Consider the following 8,099-nt stretch of genomic DNA (forward strand, 5'->3'; position numbering starts at 1 on the left):
GTTATTGTGGACGATAATTACACTGATGCAACAATGTCCTGTTTGTCCACTGACATGAATTCACAACTTGACTGCAAGCAGCATGTAAACAGAGGGGAATTAAAAGCATTAATGTTATCCAGTATCTTCAAACTCCATGGTATCCTGTCACTGTGACCATCAAATCCAAGGCTCTGAAGTCCTTTGACCTCTAACTGTGAGGTTTTAAAAATATATAATTCTTCACTTTTTTGTAATTGTTGCATCCTGACCAACACACTACAGCCTAATACATGTGTAGGGTGGATAAAGTTGATCCTCCGAAGCTTGATTCCTGATGAACTAACCTTTAGTAAGTATACTGTCTGCAGAGCAAACCTGTCAGGAGTAAGAGAGTGTGTGGGAGGTGGGTGCTTAAAAAGAAATTAGGGCAAAGAGAGGCAGAGAGAAAAGATTAGTTTCAGGCCAAAGGCCCTTCTCAGAAAGGGCAGGTGAAAATCCTGTTGAAAATGTAAAGAATTTTAAAACCCTTGATGATCATCTTTCTCCCCACTATTAGGAAGCATTTTGGAGTTATGAAATTATGGGTGACATAATTATGGATTAACAAAGGTTCAAAGTAAATTTAATACAAACTGTTCACGTCACCAAATACGACCCTAAGATTTATTTTCTTGCGGGCATACATAACAGAATAATAACATTAATAGAAACAATGATAGACTGCACCAACCAGTGTGGGAAAGACAACAAACTGTGCAAGTACACAAACAAAGAAATAAAAATAATAAATAAATAAGCAACACATATCGCAACCATGAGATGAAGAGTCCTTGACAGCGAGCCCATAGGTTGTGGGAACAGTTAAGTGATGGGGCAAGTGAAGTTATTCCCTCTGGTTCAATAGCCTGATGGCTGAGGAGTAATAACGGTTTCTGAACTTGGTGGTGTAAGTCCTGAGGCTCCTGTACCATCTTCCTGGTGGCGGCAGTGAGAAGAGAGCTTGCCTTGGGCGGTGGGGGTTCCTGATAATGGAGGCTGCTTTCCTGCGACAACACTCCGTGTAGATGTGCTCAGTGGTGGGGAGGGCTCTACCCGTGATGGAATGGGCCATGACCACCACCACTTTCCTTTGTCTAGCGGCACTTGTTATCACTCTTAATAATTTCTCCTTTGGCCCCTCCCACTCTTCAAACAGAAGTGTAGCCACAGGCACTCGCATGGGTCCCAGCTATACCTGCCTTTTTGTCGGCTATGTGGAACAGTCTCTGTTCCAAGCCAACACTGGTGTCCGTCCCCCACTTTTCCTACGCTCCATCGATGACTGCATTGGTGCTTGTTTCTCGCACCCATGCAGGGCTCTTTGATTTCATCAACTTTGCTTCCATCTTCCACTCTGCCCTCAAATTTACTTGGTCTATTCCCGACACTTCCCTTCGCTTTCTCAATCTCAGTGTCAGTATCTCTAGAGACAATTTATCTACTGATGTCTACTACAAATCCACGGACTCTTACAGCTACCTGAACTATACCTCCTCTCACCTTGTTACTTGTAAAAATGCCATCTCCTTCTCTCAATTCCCCCATGTCTGATCTCAGGATGAGGCTTTTCATTCTAGAATGAAGATGTCTTCCTTCTTCAAAGAAAGGGGCTTCCCTTCCTCCATCAACTTTGCTCTCAGCTGCATCTCTTCCATTTCACGCACACCTGCTCTTACCCCATCCTCCCGCTATCCTACCAGGGATAGGGTTCCTCTTGTCCTACCCTACCACCTCACCAACCTCCGCGTCCAGCACACAATTCTCCAGAATTTCCCCATTTCCAACGGGATCCCACCACCAAGCACATCTTTCCAGCCCTCCCCCCTACTCCTACCTTCCGCAGGAATCACTCCTTACGCAACTCCCTTGTTCATTCGTCCCTCCCCATGGATCTCCCTCCTGGCACTTATCCTTGCAAGCGGGACAAATGCTAACCTGCCCCTACATCTCCTCCCTCACTACCATTCAGGGCCCCAAACAGTCCTTCCAGGTGAGGCGACACTTCACCTGTGAGTCTGTTGGGGTCATATACTGTGTTTGGTGCTCCCAGTGTGACCTCCTGTATATGGGTGAGGCTCGAAGAGATGGGGAGATCGCTTTACCGAGCATCTTCTCTCCGTCCGCCGAAACAAGCGGGATCTCCCAGTGGCCACACATTTTAATTCCATCTCCCATTCCAATATATCAATCCTTGGCCTCCTCTACTGTCGCGATGAGGCCACACTCAGGTTGGAGGAACACCACCTCATATTCAGTCTGGGTAGCCTCCAACCTGATGGCATGAACATTGACTTCTCAAACTTCCGGTAATGCCCCTCCTCACCATTCTCCATTCCCTTTTCCCTCTCTCTCCTTGCCCTCCCATCACCTCCCTCTGGTGCTGCTCCCCACTTTTCTTACTTCCATGACCTTCTATCCTTTTCTGTCAGACTACCAGAGTGTTGGTGCGGGAGTAAGGAGTGCTCGTGATCGACAGACGACTGGAGATCAGACAACCAGCCCTTGTAGGTAGGCCGAGACCCTTGGACCGACCTGGACAGTACCTGAGGAGGAAGGTAAAGCTGCGCAGGCGCGGGCTTTAAAAAGAGGCCTACTTTCAGGAGCGTGCGGGAGCAGAGCGCTGGGCTTCAGCGAGAGGATATCAGTGAGCCTGAGGTAAAAAAGTAAGGTCAGTAGGTTCTTTTTTCATTTATTCTGACTAATCTGGGATCAGGTAATGGGGCAGACAGTTAGAGCAGTGGTGTGCTCCGTATGCAGTATGTGGGAGGTCAGGGTCAACACAGTTGTCCCTGATGACCACACCTGCAAAAAGTGCGTCCAGCTGCAGCTCCTATCAGACCGAGTTAGGGAACTGGAGCAGGAGCTGGATGAACTACGGATCATTCGGGAGGCAGAGGCAGAGATAGATAAGAGTTATCGGGAGGTAGTCACACCAAGAAGTCAGGAGGTAGGCAAATGGGTGACAGTCAAGAGAGGCAGGGGGAGCAGACAGAGAGAGCAGAGCACGCCTGCGGCCGTTCCCATCAAAAATAAGTATACCGTACTGGATACTGTTGGTGGGAATGACCTACCAGGAACAAGCTGCAGTGGTCCTGTCTCTGGCACTGAGGTTGGACCCTCGACTAGGAAGGGGAGGAGGGAAGACAAGAGAGCGGTATTGATAGGGGATTCTATAGTCAGGGGGGCGGATAGGAGATTTTGTGGGGAAGATCGGGAGTCTCGGATGGTATGTTGCTTCCCTGGTGCCGGGGTCCAAAACATCTCAGATCGGGTGCAGGTTATTCTCGAGAGGGAGGGCAAGAAGCCAGATGTTGTGGTCCATGTATGGACCAACGACATGGGTAGGATGAGTGAGGGGGTCCTGCGCAGGGAGTTCAGGGAGTTAGGTGCGAAGCTGAAGAGCAGGACCTCCAGGGTAACAATCTCAGGATTGCTACGGATGGTGCAGGAGGGAGGGCTTCAGGTTTGTAGATAATTGGGCCTTGTTCCAGTGAAGGTGGGATCTGTTCCGAAGGGACAGTTTACACCTGAACTGGAGCGGTACTAACATTCTTGCAGGGAAGTTTGCTAGTGCTTCTTGGCGGGGGGGGGGTTTAAACTAAATTTGCAGGGGGCGGGGATCCAGAATGTGAGAGAGGATAGTGAGAGGAAGAATAAAGGACAGGTGGGGACTACACGGTTCCGGAATATTAAGTGTGTAGTAGGGAAAGGAGAGGTGGAACAAGTGATAAGGAGGACACATGTACAGAGGGATGGTCTGACGGAACATGGAGTTAAATGTGCAGAAGGAATAGCTAAATTTAGGAAGGACAACAAAATTCTAGGGGCGTATAGCCCGATGGGAGTTCGGGGAGCTGGGTTAAGAACAACAGGCAGAGATTCAAACAGAGAGAGGAGAAATGGGCTAAAAATTCTATATCTGAATGCACGGGTAACTATGATGTTGTTGGGATAATGGAGACATGGCTGCAGGGGGATCAGACCTGGAAAATGAATATACAAGGGTATACGTGCTATCATAGGGACAGAAATGTGGGTAGAGGGGGTGGGGTGGCCCTGTTGGTGAGGAATGAGATTCAGTCCTTTGCCATATAACCATATAACAATCACAGCATGGATACAGGCCATCTCGGCCCTTCTAGTCCGTGCCGAACTCTTAATCTCACCGAGTCTCACCTACCCGCACTCAGCCCATAACCCTCCACTCCTTTCCTGTCCATATACCTATCCAATTTTACCTTAAATGACACAACTGAACTGGCCTCTACTACTTCTACAGGAAGCTCATTCCACACAGCTATCACTCTCTGAGTAAAGAAATACCCCCTCGTGTTTCCCTTAAACTTTTGCCCCCTAACTCTCAAATCATGTCCTCTCGTTTGAATCTCCCCTACTCTCAATGGAAACAGCCTATTCATGTCAACTCTACCTATCCCTCTCAAAATTTTAAATACCTCAATCAAATCCCCCCTCAACCTTTTACGCTCCAATGAATAGAGACCTAGAACTGGTTCAACCTTTTTCTGTAACTTAAGTGCTGAAACCCAGGTAACATCCTAGTAAATCGTCTCTGCACTCTCTCTAATTTATTGATATCTTTCCTATAATTCGGTGACCAGAACTGTACACAATATTCTAAATCTGGCCTTACCAATGCCTTGTACAATTTCAACATTACATCCCAACTTCTGTACTCAATGCTTTGATTTATAAAGGCCAGCGTTCCAAAAGCCTTCTTCACCACCCTATCTACATGAGACTCCACCTTCAGGGAACTATGCACTGTTATTCCTAGATCTCTCTGTTCCACTGCATTCCTCAATGCCCTACCATTTACTCTGTATGTTCTATTTGGATTATTCCTGCCACAATGTAGAACCTCACACTTCTCAGCATTAAACTCCATCTGCCAACGTTCAGCCCATTCTTCTAACCGGCATAAATCTCCCTGCAAGCTTTGAAAACCCACCTCATTATCCACAACACCTCCTACCTTAGTATCATCTAAGGGGGGGACATAGGATCAGGAGAAGTGGAGTCTGTGTGGATAGAATTGAGGAACAGTAAGGGCAAAAGGACCCTAATGGGTGTTGTCTACAGGCCACCAAATAGTAGCATGGATATTGAGTGCAAGTTGAATAGGGAGTTGACATTGGCATGTGACAAAGGTAATGTCGCAGTAGTTATGGGGGATTTCAACATGCAGGTGAACTGGGAGAATCAGGTTGGTGCTGGACCCCAGGATAGGGAGTTTGTAGAGTGCCTACGGGATGCATTCTTGGAACAGCTTGTACGAGAGCCGACCAGGGACAAGGCTATTCTGGATTTAGTGTTATGTAATGAACAGGATTTGATAAGCGATCTTGAAGTAAAGGAGCCATTAGGGGGTAGTGATCATGATAAGTTTTTATCTACAATTTGAGAAGGATAAGGGCAGCTCGGAGGTGTCAGTGTTGCAGATGAACTGGGGAAACTATGGAGCCATGAGGTTGGAGCTGGCCAAAGTTAACTGGACGGATATCCTAGCAGAAAAGACAGTGGAACAGCAATGGCAGGTATTCTTGGGAATAATACACAAGGTGCAAAATCAGTTCATCCCCTGGAGAAGGAAGGATTCAAAGGAGGGAAAGGGGCCACAGTGGTTGTCAAAGGAAGTCAGAGATTGCATAGCATTTTTTTTTAAATGTATGACAGTGCTAAGGTGAGTGGGAGGACAGATGATTGGGAAATTTTTAAGGAACAATAGAACTTAATTAAAAAGGCAATACGGGGAGAAAAAATGAGGTACGAATGCAAGCTATCCAGGAATATAGAGGAGGATAGCAAAAGCTTTTTTAGGTATGTGAAGAGAAAGAAGATAGTTTAAAACAATGTTGGGCCTTTGAAGAATGAACTGGGTGAAATTGTTATGGGAAACAGAGAAATGGCAGAAGAATTTAATAAGTACTTTTAGATCTGTCTTCACTAAGGAAGACACAAGCAATCTCCCAGATGTATGGATAGGCCAAGTACATCGGGTAACAGAGGAAATGAAACATTGATATCAGGAAGAAAATGGTGATGAATAGACTGATGGGACTGAAGGCTGACAATTCCCCTGGTCCAAATGGTCTGCATCCTAGGGTACTAAAGGAGGTGGCCCTGGAAATTGCAGATGCATTGGTAATCATTTTTCAATGTTCCTTAGATTCAGGATCAGTTCCTGAGGATTGGAGAATGGCTAATGTTATCCCACTTTTTAAGAAAGGAGGGAGGGAGAAAACAGAGAACTATCAACCTGTCAGCCTGACATCGGTGGTGGGGAAGATGCTAGAGTCCATTGTTACGGATGAAATAGTGGCATATCTAGATAGCAGTGATAGGATTGGGCCGAGCCAGCATGGATTTACCAAGGGCAAATCCTGCTTGATTAATCTATTGGAGTTTTTCGAGGATGTAACCAGGAAGTTAGATGGGGGAGATCCAGTGGATGTAGTGTACCTCGATTTTCAGAAGGCATTTGATAAGGTCCCACATAGGAGATTGGTGGGGAAAATCAAAGCTCATGGCATTGGGGGGGGGGGGGGGGAAAGACATTGGCATGGATAGAAAACTGGTTGGCGGATAGAAAGCAAAGGGTAGCAGTGAATGGGTGTTTCTTGGAATGGCAGGTGGTGACTAGTGGGGTGCCACAGGGCTCGGTATTGGGACCACAGCTGTTTATGATTTACGTCAACGATTTAGATGAAGGCATTGAGAATAACATCAGCAAGTTTGCTGATGATACTAAGCTGGGTGGCAGTGTGACATCTGATGAGGATGTTAGAATTCAGGGTGACTTGGATAGGTTGGGTGAGTGGGCGGATACTTGGCAGATGATGTTTAATGTGAATAAGTGTGAGGTTATCCACTTTGGGAGTAAGAACAGTAAGGCAGATTATTATCTGAACGGTGTAGAATTAGGTAAGGGAGAGATACAAAGAGATCTAGGAGTCCTTGTTCATCAGTCACTGAAGGTGAATGAGCAAGTGCAGCAGGCAGTGAAGAAGGCTAATGGAATGTTGGCCTTTATTACAAAGGGAATTGAGTACAAGAGCAAGGAAATCCTCTTGCATTTGTACAGAGCCCTGGTGAGACCACACCTGGAGTATTGTGTACAGTTTTGGTCTCCAGGGTTAAGGAAGGACATCCTGGCTGTAGAGGAAGTGCAGCGTAGATTCACAAGGTTAATTCCTGGGATGTCAGGACAGTCTTACGTTAGAGAGACTGGGCTTGTACACGCTGGAATTAAGGAGATTGAGGGGGGATCTGATTGCAACATATAAGATTATTAGGGTATTGGACAAGATAGAGGCAGGAAATATGTTCCAGATGCTGGGAGAGTCCAGTACCAGAGGGCACGGTTTGAGAATAAGGGGTAGGTCATTTAGGACAGAGTTAAGGAAAAACTTCTTCTCCCAGAGAGTTTTGGGGGTCTGGAATGCACTGCCTCGGAAGGTAGTGGAGGCCAATTCTCTGGATGCTTTCAAGAAGGAGCTAGATAGGTATCTTATGCATAGGGGAATCAAGGGATATGGGGACAAGGCAGGAACCGGCTATTGATAGTAGATGATCAGCCATGATCTCAAAATGGCGGTGCAGGCTCGAAGGGCCAAATGGTCTACTTCTGCACCTATTGTCTACCCCCCCCCCCCACTCCTCCAGCCCTGTATCTCTTCCACCAATCAACTTCCCAGCTCTTTACTTCATCCCTCCCGCTCCTGGTTTCACCTATCACCTTGTGTTTCTCTCTCTCCTCCCTCCACATTTAAAATCTACTCAGCTGTTTTTCTCCAGTCTTGCAGAAGGGTCTCGGCCCGAAATTAAGACTGCACTTTTATGCCCCATTGAGGCTGCCAGGCCTACTGAGTTCCTCCAGCATTTTGTGTGTGTTGCTTGGATTTCCAGCATCTCCAGATTTTCTCTTGTTTGGGCCGTATCCACTACCTTCTGTAGGATTTGTTGTGGAACTAAAATCGAAACCAGTCTTTAGGTAATAAATCTGTAGCTTTCCAGCTGACACTTTGTGGCTAGTGAGTGTGGGACATACTGACTCTGGG

Source organism: Hypanus sabinus, chromosome 21, assembly GCF_030144855.1.
Source record: "Hypanus sabinus isolate sHypSab1 chromosome 21, sHypSab1.hap1, whole genome shotgun sequence".
NCBI lineage: Eukaryota > Metazoa > Chordata > Chondrichthyes > Myliobatiformes > Dasyatidae > Hypanus > Hypanus sabinus.